The sequence below is a fragment of the Glandiceps talaboti genome, chromosome 6 (genome assembly GCF_964340395.1).
Source record: "Glandiceps talaboti chromosome 6, keGlaTala1.1, whole genome shotgun sequence".
NCBI classification, from domain to species: Eukaryota; Metazoa; Hemichordata; class Enteropneusta; family Spengelidae; genus Glandiceps; species Glandiceps talaboti.
Genome location: NC_135554.1, coordinates 15990760 through 16000604, shown reverse-complemented (window position 1 = coordinate 16000604; position 9845 = coordinate 15990760). Strand labels below are relative to the sequence as shown.

The 9845-nt window shown below is 36.7% G+C and overlaps 1 long non-coding RNA gene across 1 annotated transcript; it reads right to left on the bottom strand.

Moving 5' to 3' along the window:
- Positions 1-1033: 1033 nt before the first annotated feature.
- On the bottom strand, positions 1034-3010 carry LOC144436071 (uncharacterized). The gene is made up of 3 exons (XR_013480927.1): positions 2965-3010; positions 1713-1826; positions 1034-1155 (listed from the first exon to the last, which is right to left on the bottom strand). It is a non-coding gene; the product is annotated as an uncharacterized LOC144436071 (long non-coding RNA).
- Positions 3011-9845: the final 6835 nt, after the last annotated feature.

Genomic DNA, 9845 nt, shown 5'->3' with positions numbered 1-9845 from the left:
ATTAAGCGGTGGTAGATGGTAATAGTTAAGCAAAAACGTGAGACAGGGAAACAAAAGAGAATAATATTTAGCTAAGCGATGGGCAGTAAACATTTAGAGGTTTAGGGTGATGGATAGTAATGACAAGAACACACGAAAAGGGCAGTTTTAATTATGGTCTTGAAGCTATGAAAGCTAATTGAAAGAACTGGTTAAAATAACAAAATTGTGGGAATAGCAATTGCGGATGATAACAGAAAAAAAGGTTAAAGTAATGTTTTAAGCAATGGATCGGAAATCAGAAAATATAAGAAGAGACATAAAAACAGATGCAAGAATGATGCAAAGCGATTAACTTACCAGCCATTATCTCCGCCCATCTATAAACAATTTTATTTACAGCTCTTGGATGTTAATAAATGTTTGCTGAAAGGCAGAACTACAAAATGGCGATTTTTGCTTCGTACACGACGACATTCTTATAGTTCATAAAAGAGCACATCGAATACAACACCGCAGACAAAACCAAAAAGAGGAAAACATTTTGTTCACCTTGCAGTTAGACGAAAACTAGAGAAAAAACGTATCATAATACCAATAGGGTTTGAAGAAAGTACATCGCACAAAATAATTATGATGTTATGACGTCAGCAGCTGACAACTTTATCATACTTGCTTGAGATCTCATTAGTATTAGGCCTAGAAAGAAAGCCACGTAAGATCTCTGTATCTTTGACAGATTTATTCGAGGGACTGCTTTCAACCAATTGCTACTTTGTCAGCACAACATATACCAGCTGTACTCTTCGGCTTCCATCCTTAAAGGTTACACATCATCCTATGTAGATCACATCACAACCCTGCAAACCTGAAAACTTTGCTAAAATAAAATAATGATCATGAAAGAAATTTCTTCATTCTCCCGAACTCACGTTGTCATGTACAGCCTGTGACTTACAGAAATAATAATTCTGTAATGGAATAGTTGTAATAAATAATAGTAATGGAATTACAAATAATCGGGACATACAAAGTTGAAAAGATGTAGGGTCTTACCTAGGAATGTTTGACAGATAACGCCGGTGTAGAGAGGTAGACAAAGGCAATGACTGTATATGTGGTAATCTACACAGGTCGCACCATTAAGACAGGGTTCCACTGAGCATGCATCAAAGACTACAAGAAAAAACAAACAAACAAATAGAGCAATAATTTTGGTGATATGACAAGTATTGTGGCTGACACTTAATTGTGGCCTTTTCAAACTACGGAAAGTCTGAATACCTGTCAGCCGCATGAATATCTGGAAAGAGTATGAACTTTGCGAGAATGAATGTTCATGGAATTATGGGTTCACATTTACTAATGAAAATATGGAACTCTGCGAGTAAAAATTGTCATTACTAAGTATGAACTTTCACATGAATTTTCATGATAAAGCTATAACTATGATTATAATTATGAAACTGTAAATAACCTTTATTCCTACAGCCTGGAACAAGATGAGACAGTTCCAGTTTTATTAGGGAAAACAGGTCACCAAAAGAATTTTGGGTTAAACAGTTTCTGGTGATGAAGGGATTTCATATTTCAAGAATATCACGAAGGGATCAGTTTCACATTTACACTGAAATACGTTTTATTCACAATAAAGTTGATCTGCATTTTTCTCCAAGGCTGTGCATTTCTGGTATAATAACAACAAATATTCAACTCAATAATACTTTACTTACGATCGAGACATCGCTTTCCGGTATAAGGCAAAGAACAGACACATGTGTACTGCCCCGAGTCCTCTTGACACACCCCTCCATTGGCACATGGATTTACGTCACAGCTTGTACCCACTAAAAATATCAAACGAAAATAATGTTAGCACGTGTGCATTCTATGATCTTGCAAGAAAGATGAAGGTAACAAATTCTTTTTTTTTTACAATCTGTTGCACTTTCACTTTTTCTCGTAATGATATATTGTATCGTATACCGTTGTTTTTTTCCAGTGCAAGCTGTCCTATGCAATTCAAATATAGAAAAACTCAATTTATAAACTCATAAAAAGTACCTCATATTCAAATTGAGTTAACACTCTTACATACACTCTTTGTCATAAAAGCTTAGCTTTTGGGTGTTTGAGACACACACAATTCTTGTTCGAAACACACACAATCCTTGTTTGAGACACACTGAATCCTGGTCATGAGAGCTTAGTATTTGCCGTTTTGTGCAACAATTTACTCTAAAACAGAACACACCAAACTGTTTTAGAGTAAATTGTTGCACAAAACGGCAAATGCTAAGCTCTTATGACCAGGATTCAGTGTGTCTCAAACACGGATTGTGTGTGTTTCGAACAAGAATTGTGTGTGTCTCAAACACCCAAATGCTAAGCTTTTATGACAAAGAGTGTAATAGACCCATGATAATGATACATACAGTTACTTAAGAAGCTAGGTTTTGCAAAATGAGGAAGAAATTGTAAGATGAGTTAGTGTTCAACTATATAATTGGGATTTAGACAATATCTGCTGTCATTGACAAACACGAATAGCTTACAGAAGTATTGCCTTGAAGATAAAGAAAATTTATTAATAAGCTATCGACATTTTCAACTTAGATAATGTGGGTTTTACAAAGGGTTTGTACCGGCTCAGTGACCAGTAAGCCTGCGTGTCCTGTATACTATGTGATGTTTTTTGGTGGTTTTACCCAAGGATGCATTGCGGTGCAATGACTACGCATGCGCGCTCTATTGCGCATGCTCCACGCAGAGGACACTATCTACATTGTGAGGCAGCCAGTGGTCACAAAATATGAATCTACCCTGCACCTGCTTATGCGCTTTGCCTAGTTATGATATTAGGAAACGTAATGTTACGTTTGTGAATATCAAGTTTGTTTAATTGATTACGAGTTGCAAGCAAAGTAATCAAGTGCAAACATTTATCAACCCCGTACGCTAGTAATTATTGGATGACGTTTCTACCTTGTTCGCAATGATAGCCCGAGTAGCCAACTTGACACTGGCAGAACGATCTGGATGGCATAACAATGCAAGTACCTCCGTTCTCGCATGTTTCCGTAATGCATTCACGCATGTCTGTGTGGAAGGAATCAAAGATGCTAGATGTAAAAATTGTGTTTATGGATATAGAGTCAAAGCATAGTATGATGAAGTAAGACAATAACGTGCGAGTGAACAACTGTAAAGACAATTTTAATACGGGATAGGAGTACGCATGCGTCATTATTGAGGAGAAGAATATACTAAGGTGAGATGAGACAGTTAGAATGGACAGAACAAATCGGATTCAAAGACACAGATACTTAATACCTGACCTATTGCTTGTTTTTTTATTTTCATAACAAATGTGTTAAATTTTACATATCATAATCTTAAAAGTTGGGGTTATCTCTTTCAAACCTTAGATTTTACAAGTGAAAATACTGCAAAACAATAATAGGTTTTGAAATGTTGCATTTTCATCAGCAAAATATGAAAAAAAATGTAAGAAAATAAAAATCCAAAATAGATCAGGTGTTATAGGTAAAGATGACACCAAGTACGGCAATGTATTTATTTATATTTATTTATGGAGTTTATACATACATACATACATACATACATACATACATACATACATACATACATACATACATACATACATACATACATACATACATACATTGAAATTCACTTAATGTCTTCAAATAGTGAGCAATTTTATGCGAGGGTGCAGTATTTAAGTGGCGAAAGTAGATGTCTTTCTGTTTATCAGGAAATATGTAACTGATATCTTGCCTATTTGACACTGCTCTCCTTGATATTGCGCTTGACAGTCACAGCTGTACGAGTTGCTGTTTCCGTCAGTGCAGACGCCGCCATTCTGACATGGATTACTATCACATGGCTTGATGTCTTCTGAAATAATATGGTTGATGGGTGTTTGTAAACATTTCATCAGTGCATCGCAAGTTCTGTTTGTGAAGTGCATATATGAGTTTTGGCGCCTCTGTATTTCGCGCACCATTTAAGGGATAACAGCATTTCTTCATACTTTGAGGCGCTTCCCACAGGAAGGTAACAATTGACTTTTAAGTGCTCTCAATTCGCCGTTTTAAATTATTCCATATTGTTCTATGACTTTGTAAAGTGAGTAATTTTCATCTTTCTAACTGTTCAAACAATGAGATTACCTGTTTCACATCTTGTACCTGTATATCCATCTGCACACACACAGGTGTACCCATTGTTACCATCAACGCAGGTGGCGACGTTCAAACAAGGTTGGGAGCTGCATTCATCGATATCTGCAATGTAGAAGGTGTTTTAGGAGTGAACGACTCTTTGACATTAAATAATGAATTATCATTAAAATGAGACAGGTCATGATAATATTTGTACAACAACATGGACAGACACAAACGCACACACGACGACCATTAAGCGGTGGTTAGGACAACACTCAGTGTTTGTAGGACAAAATACAGAAGAAATGTGTAGTGTTAGTAAATATTTCAGAATGTTCAATGTACACGAAACTGTGTCACAAAAAAGTTCTTCAAAACCAAAATGAGCAAAATTATAACCTTTGCAAAACCAAAATGAGCAAAATTATAACCTTTGCCAACAAGTTCAACTATAGGCAATCGCAATGCCTCTCTTTCAACCCATTTGTTTGCTGCAGTAATAGCAGGTGTTATTGCCAAATGAATGACACCATCAGTCAAGTATATGTAAATACTTTCTAACTAAATTTGGCATGAATTATTGGATTATGTATGGGTCATGATTCGCAAAATGCTTTTGGGGTCAATCTAGATATTGTTCGGAATACAAGTTTAATGCTCATCTATCGATCTAAAGCAGCATTTCCATCCAATTCCCAGTGTCAAAGTGACAACCTTTCCAATGAAAGGTGTCTCAAATGACAGCTCACCAGTTTCACAATGGCGCCCGCCGTAGCCAGGAGTGCAAAAGCAGACGTAACGGCCTCCTTGGTCCAAGCAATGCCCGCCATTCAAGCAAGGCCGGCTAAAACACTCGTCTATATCTATAGCAACACAAACATAACATCATGTCTGTCAGCAAGTGAGAGATAGAGAAATAAGAAGGTAATACAAATGGAGGAAAGGGAGTAAATAAGATTTGGCAAGAGTTAGTCAGCCTCACTTACAGTCAGTCTGAAGTTAAATCCCAGTAAGTCTTATGGGTCAAATACATTATTTGGGTAGTAAAGAGTAAATGGATAAGAAATTTAAGTGAGTAAGAAAGGGAGGAGGGAAAGAAGTAAAGAAGTAGGGTTTGGAGTGAAAATGAGGGGTTCAGTCAGTCCTTGCGGCCTACGTAGGTAATTTGCAACGTGAGACTTTCGATTCAGTTAACAAAGTTATAGGCAACTGATAAGTTACAAGCGTTAAATGGCATACGGGCAGTTAATCATATGTAAAGCGTTCGCGTTATTAATTATTGCATATATTAAAATGATCACTTATTCAACGACTAAGTTGAAGATATGACAAGCAGAGGAATGGAAATTTAAAGAAGGACGAATTAGATACATTCATGAAATTCTTCTCCAAAAAGCAAAAGAGTACATTGAGTAAGTGACGATAATAATTGAAACAAAGTATTTGCAAATTCAGATTCTTTGTTCGCTAAGACATTCTTGTATAGTTGTCAATATAAGTGAATGTTCATAATCATCGCATTATTATTAGAATGTGATATTCATAGTAGGTTTGCTCTTTTTGTGCTACACTAGGATACTAGTATAATTAGACTAAACATTTCAATACTAGTATTATAGTGTCAGCACAGAACACATTGAATCAAAACGATCCCCCACTACTACTATTGTAGTGGTGTTTTATGTCACTAAAAACCAAACCACTGTGGATATGCCATGGTAAAAAAAATCAAGTGATATAGTTTGGTGAAGATAAAGTTATTGATATCTTCATACGCGAACACTGCATCAAATATATATTTTTGTCCGAGACAGTGCAGTGTGAATTGGTCAAAACCAAATCATCATATATGTTTTGAACATATTTGAAGGACATCCATGCAACTATTATTTTGTATTCATTGAGGCCATTGACTGTATTTGGCAGTCACCTTCAACTCACCTATCTGACACTCCGTACCCTCAAAACCCGGCAGACACACACAGAAATAAACACTTGGATTTGCTTCCAAAAACGTACAGGTAGCACCATTTAAACATGGTTGAGTAGCGCAAGCATGGTATGCTAGTGAAAAAGCGAGGAAAACATATTCAACATTACTGTGTGCAAACTTAAAAAGTACAAAGCACAAACAGTGATAACTACGAGTTTCAGGTTGTAGATCCATTTTCATTTGCCATTCACAATTACAAGACATATCTAGCATACCTTTGACATTTCTTTGTATTTTTGAAGGACCAACAAGGATGACAATCATTAAGTCTTTGAAAAGTTTCCTTTTGAAATCTATCTCTTAGTTATCAATCGTTGTAATGTGAGAAATGTACGTGTTGCTTATTCTCATACCGTTACAAGCTCATATACCGCCCGCTTCACGTTACCGTTCATTGGCTCCGTTTGATACAACCATGTAGAGACCAGGTAAGAAAATGCACATGCTACACTTTAAGATAGCAAAATTGTATGAATTGTATTCAACATTTTGCCTGAATGAAATTAACTAATGTGTCTAGCGTCTAGTTACAGTATGCTTAAATGGTGTATTCCATTTAATTTACAAGATACTGCAATCTTGCTCTTAAGTGTAGAAGGGTGAAACGGTAACATGAAATGGGCTGTGCATTTACCTTTTAATGTGTCTTCTATTAACAAAGTTTAGGCAATCTTAAAGGGATTGCTTTAAGATCACAGAGATGGCCCAATCAAAAAGGTTGCACCTGTTTTCTCTTGCAATGTATACCCTCAGTCGCACCCTGTTTGTTTCAGCAGGGCATGTCAGTACAGTTATTTGGTGCATTTGATGTGTACAGTACACACATTCAAAGAAACGAGTAATGAGACAATTCGTTATAATTGTAGAAGAGCATAAATTATGTGTTATGATAAATTACCTGCAATATAGGCCTAATTGATAACCTACTCTGCCAACTCTCCTAATACAAATGAACGATGCATAACAGTTACTATAGCTGTCAAATAAATAAAAACGTACATGTATGTAGTAAACGTAAATATGATGTTTATATACCTGTTGCACAATTGACACCGGAATATCCTGATTTGCAGTCGCATACGTAGTTAGCTGCATCAATATCTCTACAGGTGCCTTCATTCTTACATGGATGGCTACTGCATGGTAAACCTGTAAATAGCATAAGAAGAAGTGTTATCAAGCAGCGCATAGGTGTTCACATGAAAAGTCTTCATTCTATGATCAATCATAGACCCTAAACCAGTGTAGGGTCTATGGATCAATTAATGATACATGTATATAAAGTTGCTTCCATGCTAAGCGTTAAGTATCTGTCAACAGTTTAGGCAGGCAGGACATGCGACATGAGTTAACGCCATTTGAAGTATAATATGTGACCAGAGATTATCATTCGTTCTCAATCTTAGGAAAGGCGAGGCGGATGCGAAGCATACAACTGCCCATATCGGACCAATGACGAACGGAACCTGTTACAACAGGGAAAGTAAACAACTAAATTGGATTAATAACACTTGCCACAGCATGTTGGAAGTACAGAAACTTACATTACACTTCATCATTTGATAAGAACAGCTGGTATTTCATGCACACATAAAGAGACCATAAAACTGTTCTTATCAAACCATGAAATCATTCTCGCACACCAGAGCTGTTATTTCTTCTGCGTGCGAGACTGCCTAGTGACGGTGCGTTTTGGACGGTGCCGTAAAAGAGGCTGTGCTTTACGACGATGCTGTGGATATTCCATAGAAAAAATCAAGCGATATAGTTTGGTGAAGATAAAGTTATTGATATCTTCATACGCGAACACTGCATCAACTTTATATTTTTGTCCGAGACAATACAATATGAATTGATCAAAACCAAATCATCATATATGTATTGAACATATTTGAAGGACACCAGTGCAACTATTTTTTTTGTATTTATTGAGGCCATTGACTGCATTTGGTAGTCACCTTCAACTCACCTATTTGACACTCCGTACCCTCAAAACCCGACAGACACACACACACAGAAATAAACACTTGGATTTGCTTCCAAAAACGTACAGGTAGCACCATTTAAACATGGTTGGTTAGCGCAAGCATGGTATGCTAGTGAAAAGGCGAGGAAAACATATTCAACATTAAAGTCGATTGCAAAGCGAATGCAGTGATAACTAAGAGTTTCAATTTGTAGACCCATTTTTATTTGCCATTTACAATTACAAGACATATCTAGCATACTTTTCTTTGTATTTTGGAAGGACCAACAAGGATGACAATCATGAAGTCTTTGAAATGTTTCCTTTTCAAATTTATCTCTCATTCATCAACCATACATTCAACAGTTTACATGTCTTTCCAAACGCCACAAATCATGATGTATGACACTTGCTATCTGTGTTAGAGTGTTTGCTTTAGGTGAACATGTGGCATGACTTAACGCCATTTAAAATACAGTATGTGACCAGAGATTGTCATTCATCCCTCGAGTGCAATCAGAAAGGTGAGTCAGATTCGAAGCTTACAACTGTTGACATCAGACCCGTGACGAACGGAACCTGTTACAACAGGGAAAGTAAACAACTGAATTGGATTAATAACACTTGACACAGCATGTTGGAAGTACAGAGACTTATTTTAGATTACATCATTTGATAAGAACAGCTGTATAGTCCCTTTACATAATAATTCAAATTCACAAACAAATTTCCAGTTCCCCATGTATTTCATGCACACATAAAGAGGCCATAAAACTGTTCTTTTCAAACCATATGAAATGTAAACAAGCCTCTGCTGCTCCAACCTCCGGTGCAAAGATGTTATTCCCATTCATTTCCTTGTCTGTAACAGGTTCCGTTTGTCCACGGTGTGATGTCGTCAGTTGTATGTGTCTGTCTTTTGCGGAGATTTTTCCCGGCTTCATGCATTTTCTAAAATGGATGTTCGAGTGCGACTGTCTGCTAGTTTGTGATCTTTTGTCAAATTAACGACAAAGGTATTGCACTGCTCTGTCAGAAGCGTTTAACCCCACAGCCGCAGAAATTAACGCTTAACATTATGCATGCATTGCGTGGATATTACGTGTTTACCATTCTTACCTATCTCGCAATCGTTGCCAAAGTAACCAGATGGACATTGGCAGACATAAGTGTTATAATTCATCAATTCAATACAGGTGCCACCGTTTTGGCATGGTTGACGAGTGCAATCAGAAGCTGCGGTTTAGATATAGTGCAACACATCAAAAATATTAAGTGCATTTGCGTTTGTCACTGCCACTCCAATTTACATGTACCTTTAATACACAGCCATGTGTATAATTCTATAAACGATTCACGTATACTTTAAAAATACATTTTCCAGTGTTGATTGTATCCCAGAGCCAAGTGACCAGATATGCTCTTATTGTACATACAAATCTCAAGCTTGCCTTGCTACTTGGGGCTTACTCGTTTTATTTCTTATGACACTTCAAGGTGTGCCAGTGACGATTCTAGAGTGGTCAGTGTGAAATTAATATCAATTGTTATGGTGCCTAAAACGTGCAAGATGTGCATAACCCACATAGCTCAAAATTCTGACGTAAACACAAAATGAAAGATTATGAGAAAATAACGAGTACGTGTAAAAGGCTCACCATTTTGCAAATTATAGAACAAAATTACATTTCTTCAAGGTATCATCCTCTTTACAAAG